At 44.7% G+C, this 14,524-nt stretch overlaps 1 protein-coding gene across 1 annotated transcript in view; it reads left to right on the top strand.

Moving 5' to 3' along the window:
- Otof (otoferlin) overlaps nt 1–14,524 on the top strand; it is a 197,738-nt gene that overhangs the window by 17,784 nt on the left and 165,430 nt on the right. The gene's annotated exons all lie outside the window — the stretch shown is intronic.

Here is a 14,524-nt window from a genome sequence, read left to right as displayed (position 1 = left end):
GGTGATTGACTTACTTTTCCAGAGTGTTCCTTTGGTCTGACAGTTCAGGATTCATGCTGATTTATGGAGCACAGTATTCCAGCAGCTCTGGGAAGGCTTCTGGTTTCTTCTGGGCTTGAGCTCATGGGGAGAGGTGGAAACAAGGAACTGCACTGGAATGCTGGGAGTCAGGGGGCTGAGGAAGAGAGAGGCCCGAGGTGGGACCCCAGCAGAAGCCCAGTCATGCTTCTACCTGCCTTGGACCTTTGGCAAAGGTAGGTGGGATAGGAGCCCCAATTTCTGTTGCAAAGCAGGGCTGTGTTTGTTGGAGCCACAGAGAGACAGTGTGTTCTGGGTACTCAGTCTCTCTCATTTAACCGACGAGGCAATTGCCGCCTCATGTAAGGAAAGCCGAGTGTGTGCTCAAGGGTCTAGCTAGAAAGTCATGGAGCCAGACTTCAAACTCACATCTTCTGATCTGAAGTTAGTTCTCCCATGAGAGCAGGCAGCACCCCTCAACCTCGGCAGGCAGCAGAGGAGGGCGTAGAGCTTGCAGGCTTCAGGTTTGGCTTCCAGTCCTGCCTCTGCTAACCAAATGTATGAATTGGTCCAGTGTCTGGATCTCAATTTTCTTATAAAGTGGTTATAGTCAGTGATGCTCTGGGGCCAGTTCATTCAGGCTCCTGAAAGCCAACTGTGTGTGTTTCTTCCCAACCTGTGTTCAGTGGCATGAGGTGGGCCGGCTTGAAGTAGGTCATGGCAGAACTGTGGCTACCACAGAAATGACCAAAGGTAGCTGGGTGTGGTGGCTCAGACCTGTAGTCCCAGTGACTCAGGAGGCTGAGGCAGAAGGATCAAATTTTGAGACCAGCCTGGATAACTTAGCAAGACCCTGTCTCAAAATAAAAAGTGAAAAGGACTGGGGATGTAGCTCAGTGGTAGAGTACTGCAGGGTTCAATCCCCAGGACTGGAAAGAAAAAAGAAATAAAAGGGCAAATGTTACAAGTCAAGACTTTCCTCCCTCTAGACAGTTTGTTACACATTTTCCAGTACACCCCACATGTCCATCCTGGGGAAAGAGCATATACAAATAATCACCAACTTATATGAAAGGGTCTCACACATGTTGAAGTACTTACAAATATAGTCACTGACATTATTCAATAAGCAAATATTGAGGAGCCTGGCCTTCCCGTGGGCTGACGCTTGGGCCTCTGTGAGCAACAGAGTACTGGGATTGATGGGCCAGGGCTGGACCCAGACTTGTAATCGTTATGACCTTGTGCAAATCCTCCCTCCCTTCCTTCCTCTCCCTGCTCATCTCCTCTCCAGAACCCTCCTAGGGATTCTGGAGAAGAAGCCAACTTTGCTGCAGGTACCAGAAGTGCCTGGAAATTTCCATCCCTGGGTACCCCTTAGCCAGTGGGTGAGGGTGTGGGGGGCAGTGGGAGGCTGGGCCTGCAGAATAGCCTAAAGCTTCCCACTGCCAGGTTTTATCTGGTTCCTGCTTGGCCTTCTGCCCTCCCTGCCCCGTTTCCCCTGCCCCTGCCCATCTCCCTGGGAGAACTTCTTTAAAACATCCTCATCTCAGGGACAGCTCCTAGGAAGCCCAACCTGAGATATCTGCTTTTGTATTTTTCAACCACTTGTCAGTACTTGGCATGATGCCATGTCCCTTTTATTCTGCCTAGAATACAAGCCCCACAGGGGCAGGGGCTTGATCAATTTTATTCACTCATGTATTCCCATGCCTGGAGCCATGTCTGGCACATAGTAGGTGACCAAAAGATATTTTGTTGAAGAAATTTTCTCAGTTCTCACAATGACCCTGTGAAGGAAAAGTTTATCACCCCCATTTTACAAATGAGGTTGCAGTCTCAAAGAAGTTTAATGACTTATCTACATTGATGCTGACCGTGTGTGGCACAGCCAGGATTCTAAGCTCTGCCTGTGTGACTGCAAACCAAACTCAGCTTTGAAACCCAATCCCATGTTTTTAGTTTCCAGAACATTCCAGGATATTTTGTACCTCCTCAGTGCTTCTGAAACTGCTTCTTTTACAAAGATATATCCCTACTCACACTCTGAACTGACCACCACAGTGCCCTTTGAGCTCCTTGGCTCCCTGGACAGATTCCTTATGGTTCTTTCTCATGTTTGTTTTCTCTTTCTCTTCCTTGAAGTATGAGAGTAAGACTTAATCTTATTTATCTCTGCTTCCCTAGCACTTAATTTGGACCTGGTAGAAGTCATCAATCTGTGAATGTTTATTGCATGAAAGAAAGGAAGGAAAGCAGGGAGGGAGAGAGAAAGGAAAGGAAGACAGGAGAGAGGGAGGGAGGAGAGGAAGATGGAGGAAGATGTTCTGCACTGGGGAAACAGAGAGGGTGACCCCCATATGGACAGGAAAGGCAGTGGGAGGTTGCTGTGGAAGCCAGGGGAGACTTCTTGTAGTTGGTGGTGTGGAGACAGCTCTGATCAGTCACCCCTTTAACTTTGGGTCATGTTCTGGAGCAGAATGTAATCTGGTACCCAGCAGCCAACCTGGTAGTCAGTGAGGGCTGAGTAAATGTTGAAGGAATGAATGATAATGTGGCATAAAGAATAAGACTCAATTTGGAGTCTGATTATAAGGTTCGAATTTGGTGGCCCCTTGTCCAGCTTTTCCTCCTCTTCCCCAGCAGCTGTTTCGGTCCAAGCATCATGTGTCTCCCCAGATATCACCTCCCTGTGGCTGTGCTTGGACAAGTTTTCTGTAAAGGGAACCGCCACATCTGTTCTCTTCTGGCTTCAGCAGCCTTGTTGTTTAGATGGTAAACTCAGTCTCCATGGATCAGCACAGGAGGCTCTTCCTGAGTGTGCAGTGATAAGAAGATGGATGTCCCCTGGGGCCAAATTGCCTGAGCTTGAATCCTACCTAGATTACTCCCTAGCCATTTGGCTTGGAGAAAGTCACTTAATCTCTCTTTAACTATGTTGTCTCACCTATAAAGCGGGGATCATAACAGTAGTTACATAATTGGAACTTGTAAAGACTCATTGAGTTATTGCTTAGGACGTTCCCAGGTCTACACATGCTGACCAGCAAATGAGTGCCCCTGTTTTAGCTTTTTTTTTGCTGCTGTGACTGAAGAATCTGACCAGAACAATTTTAGAGAAGGAAAAGTTTATTTGAGGGCTCATATTGCAAGGTGGCCAGTGCCCCACCAGTAATTTTTCTTGCACAGGAAGGGATAAGCCACCTGAGAAAATAAAGTCTGAAATAATCAGAGAAGAAATGAAAGACAAAGTCAGAAAAATAGGTTTAAATGCAGAGCGCTTGATAGGTCCAGCCCACACAGGAGCTGGAGTTGAAAGTTAAAAAAAATGGCTCCTCCTTTATTTAAGAGAGAGCATCAAAAGCAGGGATAAGGTTTTAGAGGTGGAGTCTTACTTCATGATGTCTTGCAGTCAACAGGTTGATCGGCATCTTGGCAAGCCACACCCATCTCTGAGAAGCTGTGTGGCTACAGCAGGTCACCCCATCTCCAGTGCTGTGTGGGACCTGGCAGAGTTGAAGAGAACTTCACCTGTATCTGGGAGGTCTTAACCAGTGGGATTGCCACTGGAAGTTCCCAGATACCAGATTTTTCTATTCACTTGCTACAGTGCCACACAGAGTTCACAGATGGCTCTCAACAGGCTCATGGTTTCAGAGGTCTTAGTCCATAAAAAGCAGACTCCATTCCTCAGGGCTTGAGGTGAACATCATGGTGGGAGAGGGTGACAGAGGAAAGCAGCTCACCTGTTAGTGACCAGGAGGCAGAGAGAGAGATTCCACTTGCCAAATACAAATATATATACCAAAGCCATGCCCCAATTCCTACTTCCTCCAGCCACACCCTACCATTTCAGTTAATCCCATCAGGGATTCACTCACTGATTAGGCTAAGGCTATAACCCAATCATTTCTCTTCCAAACCTTCTTGCATTGTCTCACAATGGAAGCTTTCGGAGGACATGTCACATCCAAACCATAACAGTCCCTCTAGCTGATCCATCACCATTTCTGTACCACCCCCTCCACCACCTTTTGCCATTCCATGTCCCCTCATGTCTGGGTAACTTTGTCCATACTGTCTCTTCTTGGAATATACTCTCCCCCATTCTTCTCCCTGGAAAGATCTTATTTTTCATCTTTCAAGTCTCAGTTCAGATGTTGCCTCTATGTCTGTTCAATCTGTCTGGACTCTCCCAGGATGTCCTGAGGGCTCTGTCCTGTGATGGCTGCATTGTAAACTGAGGCAATAATCTTATTGTGTTGCACTTGCCTGTTCATTAGTCTGAGTGCCTTCAAGTTCCAGGCCTGCTCCCAAGCTATTTAGCGTACCTCCCCTAATACAAATAGGTCCTGGTGAAGATCCAATTTTACCAAAATTAATCTATAAATTCAGTGACATCCCAATAAAAACTTAACAAGGGTTCTAAATTTACATTTTTATAAGCTAATCCTAAAAGTCATCTAGAAGAAAAAAATGGGGAAAATATACAGGCAAATCTTGACACAGTAAGAACAACGAGAAGGGAATAGCCTATCTATAAACATTTACCATAAATTGATCAATAGAGTGCTACTGGTATGAGAATAGATAACTTAATCAAAGGAACGGGAGTAAGAGACAGATCCATGGAAATCTAGTGTACCATAAAGGAACATTTTAAATTAGTAAGAAAGGACGAACTGTTCAAACTGACTAACTGGTTTGAGGACAATGGAGTTCCCACTTGGGAAAAATTAAGTTAGATGTTATATTGGTGATGATTTTGCTTCCTGAAAAGAGAATTCAATTGCTTCAACAACCAGCAACAAATAATTAGAATTTGACATTAAAAACACAACACCATTTATATTAGTACCAGAAAGAAAGAGAAGGGTGCAGGGCACGAAAAGATAAACAGGCAGGCTTACGTGTAAATCTAACAAAATATGTATAGGATCAATATGAAGAAAACTATAACACTCTGATGAAGGGAAACTCTGATAAATAAAATATTCCATGTTCATGAACAGGAAAACTCAATGTTATTAGACATCAGTTCTTCCCAATTTAATGTACAGACTCAACACACTCCCAATCAAAATCCCAACAAGTCATTGTGTGGATGTAAGCAAACTGATTCTACAGTCTGTATGGGAGGTCAAAAGACCTGGAATAACCAACACAATACAAAAGAACAAAAATATTCTTCAATAGATGGATGATCAAACAAACAGTGGTACATAAGTAAAATGGAATATTACTCACTGACAAAGAGAATGGAGCTATCAAGTCTCAAGAAATCATGGAGGAAATATAAGTATGTGTTGCTAAGTGAAAGAAATTAGTCTGAAAAGGCTATATGCTATGTAATTCCAACTATATTACATTCTGGAAAGGGTAAAATTGTAGAGACAGTAGAATGATAAATGGTTTCTAGTGGTTCATGGGGGGGATGAATAGATAGAGTATGGGGCATATTCTATTCTGTATGATACTATGATGGTGGATACATGGATGGCACCATACATTTTTTTTAATACCCACAGAATTGTACAACTCAGAGAATGAATCCTAATGTAAACTATGGACTTCAGTTAATAATAATGTGTCAATACTGGTTCATCAATTATAACAAATGTACCACATGAAAGCAAGATATTAATAGTAGAGGAAACTGTTGCATGCAAGGTGAATAGATGAGAATTCTGTACTTTCTGGTGTGATTTTCTGTAAACCTAGTACTGTTCTAATAATGTCTACTAAAATTTTGTAAAGTAATTAATATACTTGGAGAAAATTTGGAAGCAAAAGTAACCGACAATAGTAGATTAATCATACATTCTGGGTTCCTCAGTTCCTTAAACTTCTAGTTTAAACTTGTCTTAATGTTCCTTCTGGATTAGTATTTGTCATTCTCAAAAGTGTATTGGGTCAGATGATAATTTATTGGTCACCCTAGACAAAAGGTTATTTTTGCTTATATATAAGAAATTCCTATAAAGGAATAAGAAAAAAAGATAATCCAGGAGAAAAGTAGGTAACATATTTGAATAAGTTTCACTTTTAATCTGTTTACAACCATATTTGAAGTGGGTTTCTCATAGAAAGTACATAGTTGAACTGTAGTTTAAAGAAAAAAATCCAATCCAGTTGGAAAACTATACCTTTCAACTGGGATGCTTAGACCATATACATTTAATTTTTTATTACAGTATTTGAAATAGCTATATTAGTATCCATACAGAGGAGATTTCAGAGTAAGAAATATTTCCAAGGACAAACACTTCATCAAGAGGACATAATAATACCAAATATATATGTCCTAAAAAGAAAATTTAAAATACATGAGGCAAAAGAGAACAGCAAGGAGAAATAGACAAACTCATAATCAGTTTGAGATAGTAAGTCCTCTTGTCCTTATTTTATAATTTTCTATTTTTTCTATATGAGAACTTCTTTTATTTCTTAAATGCTTACTCAAACTTAAGGTCCTTTTCAGATTAATTTATAATTTCTAGTTTCTCTGATATAAATTATCACATTTGATTTGTTAATAAGATGTCTATCTTGGCATTGAACTTCCCCATCTGTTTTATAATTTTTGTCTGTGAGCTCATCTTCAACAGGAGCTATTTTTCATGGGAGTTCTATAAGTACTCTGAGTTATTAAAGCCTCCTTAGGGATAATTTCACTATGGTCTTCTATTCTTTTTTCAGGGGGTGGGGAGGAGAGTATTGGCTTTTTCTGACCCTCTGGTTACCAATTTTTGCTTCATTTCTGGTAGCTAATTTTTTTTTAAATCACCCCTCTTTTTTTCTTTCTCCTCCTTCTCCTTCTCCTTCTTTGTTTTTGAGCTTAGTTGTATTTTAAAATAAAATTTTAAAAAGTTATACAACATCTTGCTGTTTGGAACAGGCTTGGGAAATTTCTGCATCTGATTTGATTTCGGTTTTGATTAGATGTCTTAATAGGGCTCCCACAGCAAAATCTTGAAGTCTTTCTGTTTCTTGTCCTTTGTCTTGGAATTATAGAATTATAATAAATTGGAGTTGTTTTTTTGAACTGAGAAATAAAAACACTTTAGGATTACAAAGTGTATGCCTTTTTGTGTATGCCTTTTTGGGCGGAGACTAGAATTTGCTTTATGGGAGATATCCTTATGTTCTGGAATGTACCACTTAACTCTTTGAGCTCTATTAATACAAAACGAGAGGCTACCTGTTGGTCTTGGTAAGTATGGGAACTCACTGATGGGCCCTAAAGGAGATCATTTACTCTGAGATGTATAGTATTTTAATACTATACAGTTTGTGAACTGGTCAAATTATGTCTCTGAGGATCATTCTATTTAGAATATCACCATCTCCTAATTTGGAATCAGACTATCCTATGCCTGAAATTACTGTGTTCTTACAAAGTTGTGTGGATTGCTCTATGATCCGCTGCTTATGCAAGATAAGGAGCTGGAATGGAGAAGAATATGGGAGAGAAGTGCTCACTTCTCCAGCTGAGGTTGAAGCTGACTGAGGTGGTCCAACCTGGACCTGGGAGTTAGGATTCCACACGAGGTGCTATTTTAACCTGACCCTCCCAGCTTTGGGGAAATTCCCTGTAGGTATTTTTCTTGATGTTCCTATTATGAATGATGTGGGCAAGAAGATAATTCTGGTGTAGAACAAGAGGGCTTGGATGTGAGAGGAAAAAACTACTTCCTCTGATAGAGTGGGGTGACTGAGACTTGGACTCTGAGGAGGGGGAAGTTGGGATAGGCCTGGCCCTGGAAGGAGCTTTCTCCTGAGGTGGAGAAAGAGCTTGTGAAGGACTTTGAAGTGAGCTCTGGGACATGTGCTCTCGAGCCACTTCTGAGAACAAAATAACATACACCCTGAAGAGTACTTCCTGTTTTCCCCAAGGTTGTAAGAAATTTTGTTATCTTGCCTCTGGCTGTAGTACAGAGTCGGGAGAAAGCTTTGCTTGTGCTCTGGGAGGAGGACTGAGACCTGATGGTTCTGGGTACAAATGGGCCTGGGAGAGAGCTGGGCAGAGTGGTGGCCAGCGAAGCTGAGCAGGGAGCTGGCTGGAGCACACAGGGCTTGGCAGGCCATTTGGAGGAACTGGGCCTCATCTTGTAAGCTATGGGGAGCCACTGCAGGATATTAAGAGAGATGGAGATGTGATCAACCTTGTATTACATAGAAAGGAAAAGCAGACTCTTTCAAATTTATAGACAGCTGCAGTAGATGTCTGCTGCTTTCATTTTCCCAGCACCTCTTCTGCCCCTCTGGTGACAACAGAACCCTCTCCCATGGGGAAGATACCCCATGAGTGACTTGGGTAGAACTAATTGCAGTCTTCCGCCAAACAGCGAGTGTGCTCATGACCCCGTCCAGGCCACTGGGAGGGCCTCATCGGGCCATGTGTGCTGCCTCAGGGACAGAACTGTGATTCAAGTTTGGGCCAACCAGCTGGGTCTAGAACTTTCTTTCCAATAGAAATTCTAGAAAAGACCATCTTGTTCTGATGGGGGTCTCTAAATGGACAGTTTATGAATCTTGGGTTCCATGTAGCAGGGTGGCTTTCTATCACATGGAGAGAAGATATTTGAGAGTTGGCATGAGTCAGAGCCCTAAGGACACAGCTTGAGGCACAAGTCCAGCCATGGATAGTACTAGGTGCAAATAGGGAGGTGGAGGAAAGGACCCTAAGGACATTACTGCATCTCTAGATTCAGCCATCCATGAAAAGTACTTGATCCTCCCTTTCACATGAGCCAATAATGTTTTTCTTGCTTAATCAACTTTGTTACATTTCTCGTACTTGCATGTTCTTCCTGCTTTGCTCTTCCTAGACTCAATAGCCTCAAGTCACGTGACATCTGAGATCTCCTCCACCTTGTTATCCTCCTCTGGTCGGAGATATCCATGCTAGGTCCGTGGGGGAAATCTTTCTGTTGTTTTTATTTGTTTTTGTACTAGGGATTGAACCCAGGGATGTTTACTGAGCCACATCCCCAGGCCCTTTTATATTTTATTTAGAGACAGGTCTTGCCGAGTTGCTCAGGATCTCACTGAGTTGCTGAGAGCCTTGCTAAGTTGCTGAGGCTGGCTTTGAACTCGTGATCCTCCTGCCTCAGCCTCCTGAGCAGCTGAGATTACAGGCGTGCGCCATTGCGCCTGGCTCCTGGGGAAACCTTTCTAAGGGTTGTGTTACAATAAAGTACATGATGGACTCTTTTCTGAAGAACTGGGATATAAGGTTGAATCTTGTGATCAGGTGCTGCTGAGCCCTCTTGAGGGGTCCCTAGTCATGGCTACATATTATCTGAAGTAACCACACTTCTATAAAGCCCAAGGGAGTTCTAGGGTCAGCACCTAGCGCAACCTCAGTTTCTAAGTGAGAGGGAAAGGAGCAAGAGGATCCCAGGGCTGCCCTGAAGTAGAGATGAAACTACTCCATCACCTTAACTGGTTGTTAATGAGCTGGTCCCTAATTTAAAAGTAGCTTTAAGAAATGGCAAGAGGAGAGCCAGACATGGTGGCAGATGCCTGTAATTCCAGCTACTCAGGAGGCCAAGGCATGAGTATCACAAGTTTGAGGCCTGTCTCAGCAACTTGGAGAGTCCCTGTCTTAAAATAAAAAAGGCTGAGGGATGTGGCTCACTGGTTAACTGCCCCTGGGTTCAATCTCCATACCAGAAAAAAAGAAAAAGAAAAGAAGGAAGAGAGGGAAGGAGGGAAGGAGGGAAGGAGGGAAGGAGGGAGGGAGGGAGGAAGAAGGAAGGGAGGAGGGAAGGGAGGGCAAGAGGAAGCAGGTAGGATGAGTGCGAAATCAGACCCCCCTGAACAGAGGTGGTGTGTGTGTGTGTGTGTGTGTGTGTGTGTGCGCACGCGCGCAGCAGGGAATGGCATGTCCACTTCCTCCCTGGGTTTCTGTAGTCACTTTCATGAAGGTGTCTTGAGGACCTGGATTTAGACTCCCAGAGGATGACCCTCCAGGGCCTGTGGGGCTGGGCCCAACCTTACAAGTCCTGCTCTGTCTTTTTCCTGGCTGCTCTTTTTCCTGCTACTCAGTTACCCACAAAATTAAAATCAGATGTCTGTCATTTGGGTGCTCTTAAGTCTTATGGCCTTATAAGGCCACCATGCCTCTTAACACAGGGGAGGAGATGGACCAAGCCCTCAACCTGTAATACTGCGGGGACTTGGATATCCCATTTCTACTGAACTCATCTCCTTCCTTCCTCCTCCCTTTCTCTCTCTCCCTCCCTCCCTCCTGAGGCTGTTTTCTCCTTTGTCTTGTGTCAAGACAAGTATAAAACAGATCCTGTTTCTTGATTTCCTCAAAGTAGCCCTAGCATGAGGCACATGTAGCACATTTTCCCTACCTGTAATTGGGAGAGCTTGTGCATCCTAGCACAAAAATGCCTTAAAGTCAAATATCAGCTGATTCCCTCCTCATGTCCCCACCCTCCCACTAGCCATTTTTCTCCTTGAGGTTCCCCCCACCAGGCCTCTTCCCACCCCACCCCCACACTCCCAGAGCCTCATCTTTCTTTCTCCTATGCAGTGGCTCAGTTCTACCCACTGCCTCAGCCTGACTCTGGGACAGTCTGTCTGCTCAGAAATCCACTCAGGACCAGTTTTTAAATTACTTTTTCCTTTACCACAATCAAATTATGAGTCTTAACTCCTTCCCCTACCAGCCTCTAAAGGTACGTAAAGTCCATCCATAGTATGGATGCCTGTAATCCTAGTAGCTCGGGAGGCTGAATCAGGAGGATCATGGGTTGAAAGCTAGCCCCAGCAACTTGTGAAGCTGTAAGCAACCTAGCAAGACCCTGTCTCAAAACAAAACATAATAAGGGCTGGGGATGTGGCTCAGTGGTTAAGTGCCCTTGGGTTCAATCCCTGGTACTGAAAAAAAAAAAATTCCATCCTCCTTTTAACATGAATCATGCCACACCTTTGGAGGGCAGAAGTAGCTAGAACGATTGCCGGTTGTTTAAATAGCAACTTTTATTTTTGATTGCTTCTCAAGAGATGCCCAGAGATGTTCCCAGGTCTAGTTTGATACATCACCCCCACCTGGCCTCATCTTCTTGCTTATCAGCATGTCTGTTCTCATGCTGCCTCTCTGTAGAACAGCCTTCCGGAAATAGCCCAAGCCCATGTTTCCTGCTTTCCTCTACCTCCTGAGCTAGACTGCCAGCCTTAAGCCTTGAGCCATAGGAAGGCCCTTTTCCTCTCCCAGCAACAGTTCAGAGCCCTCTGCTTTCCTGGGGTCAGTCCCTACCTCTATGTGGCTGAGAGTCTCAGCATGTGGTTCACATCCAGGGCTCCTAACTTTGATAAGCCCCCAGCGCCCTGTGGGCCTAGCTCATGAGAAGCTAAAAAATATTCACCAGGGTCTGCTGTACCTTGGGCTCTGGAAGGAAGGAGTCATGCTGGAATTTGGTCTCCAAGATGTTGTACAAACTTCAGACCTGATGTCCCCTGCTTCTCATGCTGGACCAGGGAGTCTGGAAAAGGGCAGGGAGCTCTCAGAGGCAAGATTCAGGCCAGGATGGGTCTCCTCTAAACTCCCTTCAAGTGGTGGTAGCTCTCTCCCTTACTTGGGCCTCTTTCCCTCCCTGAAAACTGGTTGGACTCAGTGAGGCCCAGAGAAATAACCCTCCTGGGAAGGGACCATCTTACCTCTGGAGTTCATGATGGTATCTGGAGCAAAGTGCCTCACAAGACCAGAGGCTGTGCTGCCTGCTCCAGAGGGGTCAGGGCTGGGTAGCTACTGGCCTGGGAGGCACAGGATGTTGGGTTCTGAGGAATTGAAGAGGCCTGTGTGGCTGGGACGCAGTGGGTGAGGGAGAGTCACTCAGGATGAGGTTGGAGAGATAGGCGGACACCTTGGAGACCATGGTGAGGCGTCAATATTTATTCTAACTACAATGGAAGCCACGGAAATTTTCAGGGGGAGCTTGACATGATCTATCCATGTTCTTAAAAGATCATGTTCAGGCCAAGGGTGTAGCTCAGTGGTAAAGCCCTTGCCTAGCAGGCTCGGAGTTTGATCCTTAGCACCACAATAAACATAATATTAATAAATAAGAAGATTATGCTGCCTTTGTGTAGAGAGTAAACCAGAGGGAGGTTCCAGTGGCCCCGGGGCCCTGTGGGAAAGCTAGTGAAGGTGTCCAGGGGAGAGAGGAGCATGCCTCAGAACAGGCTGATCAGCGGAGATGTGTGCATGGAACCAAGGCACATTTTGGAGGTAGAAGTAATAATTGTTGCCATTGATATGGGGGTGAGGGTTCTGGAAAACTTGGACCTCTCAGCACCTAGTTAGGACAGGACCACTTCACTAGGACTCGGGTACCTGGCCATATGTATATCAGTGATTCAGCCTACCTCAGGGGGAGGGAGGGTTGGGTTGATTCAGGGCTCACCCAACTTTGCTTCCAACTTAGAAGGGACTAGGGTAGGAGCCTTGTGCCTTGCTCCCAATGGTGCTGGGAAGGGGAAGGACTGTGGGGGAGAGGAGTGGAAGCCTGTGGCAAGTAGTAGCAGCCGGCCCCCCCCAACTAGACCAGTGCCGGGACAGAGCACCCCAAATACCAGCAGCCTCTGAGCCCTCCACCTTTTTCCCCTGGCTGCCCATCCTCTGGGGTAGTGAGATTGGCCCTCCAATCTAGCTCCAAGAACCCTCTTTTCTAGAAGGGGCTCGGGGGTGTGGGGGGGGTGACTTCCTGCTTCCGGGCTTACTGGCCAGGGCTGACAGCTGACAACTCAATCAATTGGATTTGCCTGGTCTTTGATTGGCACTCTTTAGGAATGGAATTAGAGGTGGGGTTGTGTGAGACAGGGGACGAGGGAGGAAAGCAAATAGGGGCTTGGTGTAAGAGGAGTGGGCCGTTTGCTAAATAAAATGTAAATCTGTGCTATGGTGGCTGCCAAGAAGAAAGAAGTGGCTGATGAAAACCATATGTCTCCGGGTAAGTGGAAGGAGCTCTGCTCTGTGCGCAGGAGCACATGTTGAAGATGTTGCTGTTGGTCCTTCATGCAATGGAAAAATCTCCCATTTCAAAGAAAACAGTGTTAAGAGGCACTCTGAAACAAACCACATTTCGCAATTAAGTAGTTTACAAGGTCAGCAAAGGAAGGACAAAAAAAGCCAACTGAAAAGGTCTTGCTCAATGACAAAATTTGCTCAAAAGTTCAATGTTACAGGCTAAAACTGTAACTTAGGCTCATTCCATAGTGGGTTTTAAAAAAATTCTTTATTTTTTAAGAGCCAAAAAAGATGAACCTTGGCAGGGATGGAGAAGGAGATAAAAGTGTTTTAAGTGTTGGCGTGGTGATTGCATTTGCTGATATTTAAAAAAAAAAGTCATTTTTTAAAAGTGTGAATTGTATTTTTACTTTTTCTAAATCGATCCCAGGCAAACTAAAACCAAACAGACAAACATCACTACTGTTCACTCTTAGTCTAAGAACAGAATTCTAATTTCTTCCTCCAACATCTGAGTTCTACAATGATGTGGTTCCAACCTGAATTTCCCTCCACTGAAGGCTGTTGCTGGCTGGCCCTGCCCCCAACCCTGTCCATCCTGTTTGCAGGCTGGGCCTGTGAGACCCCATGGTCCCCTATTTCATTTACCCTGTGATGCCCTTTCTACTGGCTATACAGAAAAAGCCCTTTTCCTTACTCTCTCTCTCTCTCTTTTGTACTAGGGGTTGAACCCAGGGCCTTGTGTATGCTAAGCATAAACTCCACCACTGAGCCCCATCCCCAAACCCTTGTTAGCTATTTTTGAAGGTTTTCAATCTCCAAATTCTACCCATTCCACTCTAATTTCCATTTGATTCTCTTGATTCCAGTTCTTCCTGAAATTTTCCATCTTGTCATCTATTTTCTTGACCATATTAATCGCAGCTATTTTAAAGTCTGGATCAGAAAACTCCCAAGATCTGGATCACCTGTGGGGCTGTTTCTATTATGGAGATGGTTTTGGGCTCCGACTGATGTTACCTTTCATCACAGAGGATTTATTTTTGCTTTCCGGAAAGCAGTCAGGGGAGCGGAAGGTCATCCTAATCCAGTCTGGGATTGAGCTGGTCTGACGCTGGCGGTTGGACTTTGTGAGGGCTGCTCTATTTCTGGTTCATCCTTCTTCCTAATGCATAACTTCTCTGGGGTTCTCACTGAAAACCTGGCTTGTTTTTCAGGGTCGTTTCTCATGGGTGGACCTTCAATTCTAAGTTGGTCTTCCAAGCCTCATGTTGGTGCCAATAACTGTGCTCAGTTACCCGTCTTTTAGCTACACTCCACCACTTGGGTGGGCGCTAGAAGAAAGGGCCCTTTAACCTTGACACTGACCTGGTGTGCTTCTCTTCTCACAGAGACCCTGGCCCTCAGGTCTTGCTTGCCTTACAATTTGAGCTCCAAGTTTGTCTCCCAGCTCCCAGGAGAGTGTCAAAATCATCCACTCAAGTTCTTGGTGTCTTAATCTCTCCTTGCTGCTTGGTCTTT

Source organism: Marmota monax, unplaced genomic scaffold (assembly GCF_021218885.2).
Source record: "Marmota monax isolate L192 unplaced genomic scaffold, Marmota_monax_Labrador192_F-V1.1 WCK01_AAM20220418_F8-fsc00010, whole genome shotgun sequence".
NCBI lineage: Eukaryota > Metazoa > Chordata > Mammalia > Rodentia > Sciuridae > Marmota > Marmota monax.
Note: the sequence above shows the minus strand (reverse complement) of the source record. Positions and strands in the feature narration are given on the sequence as shown.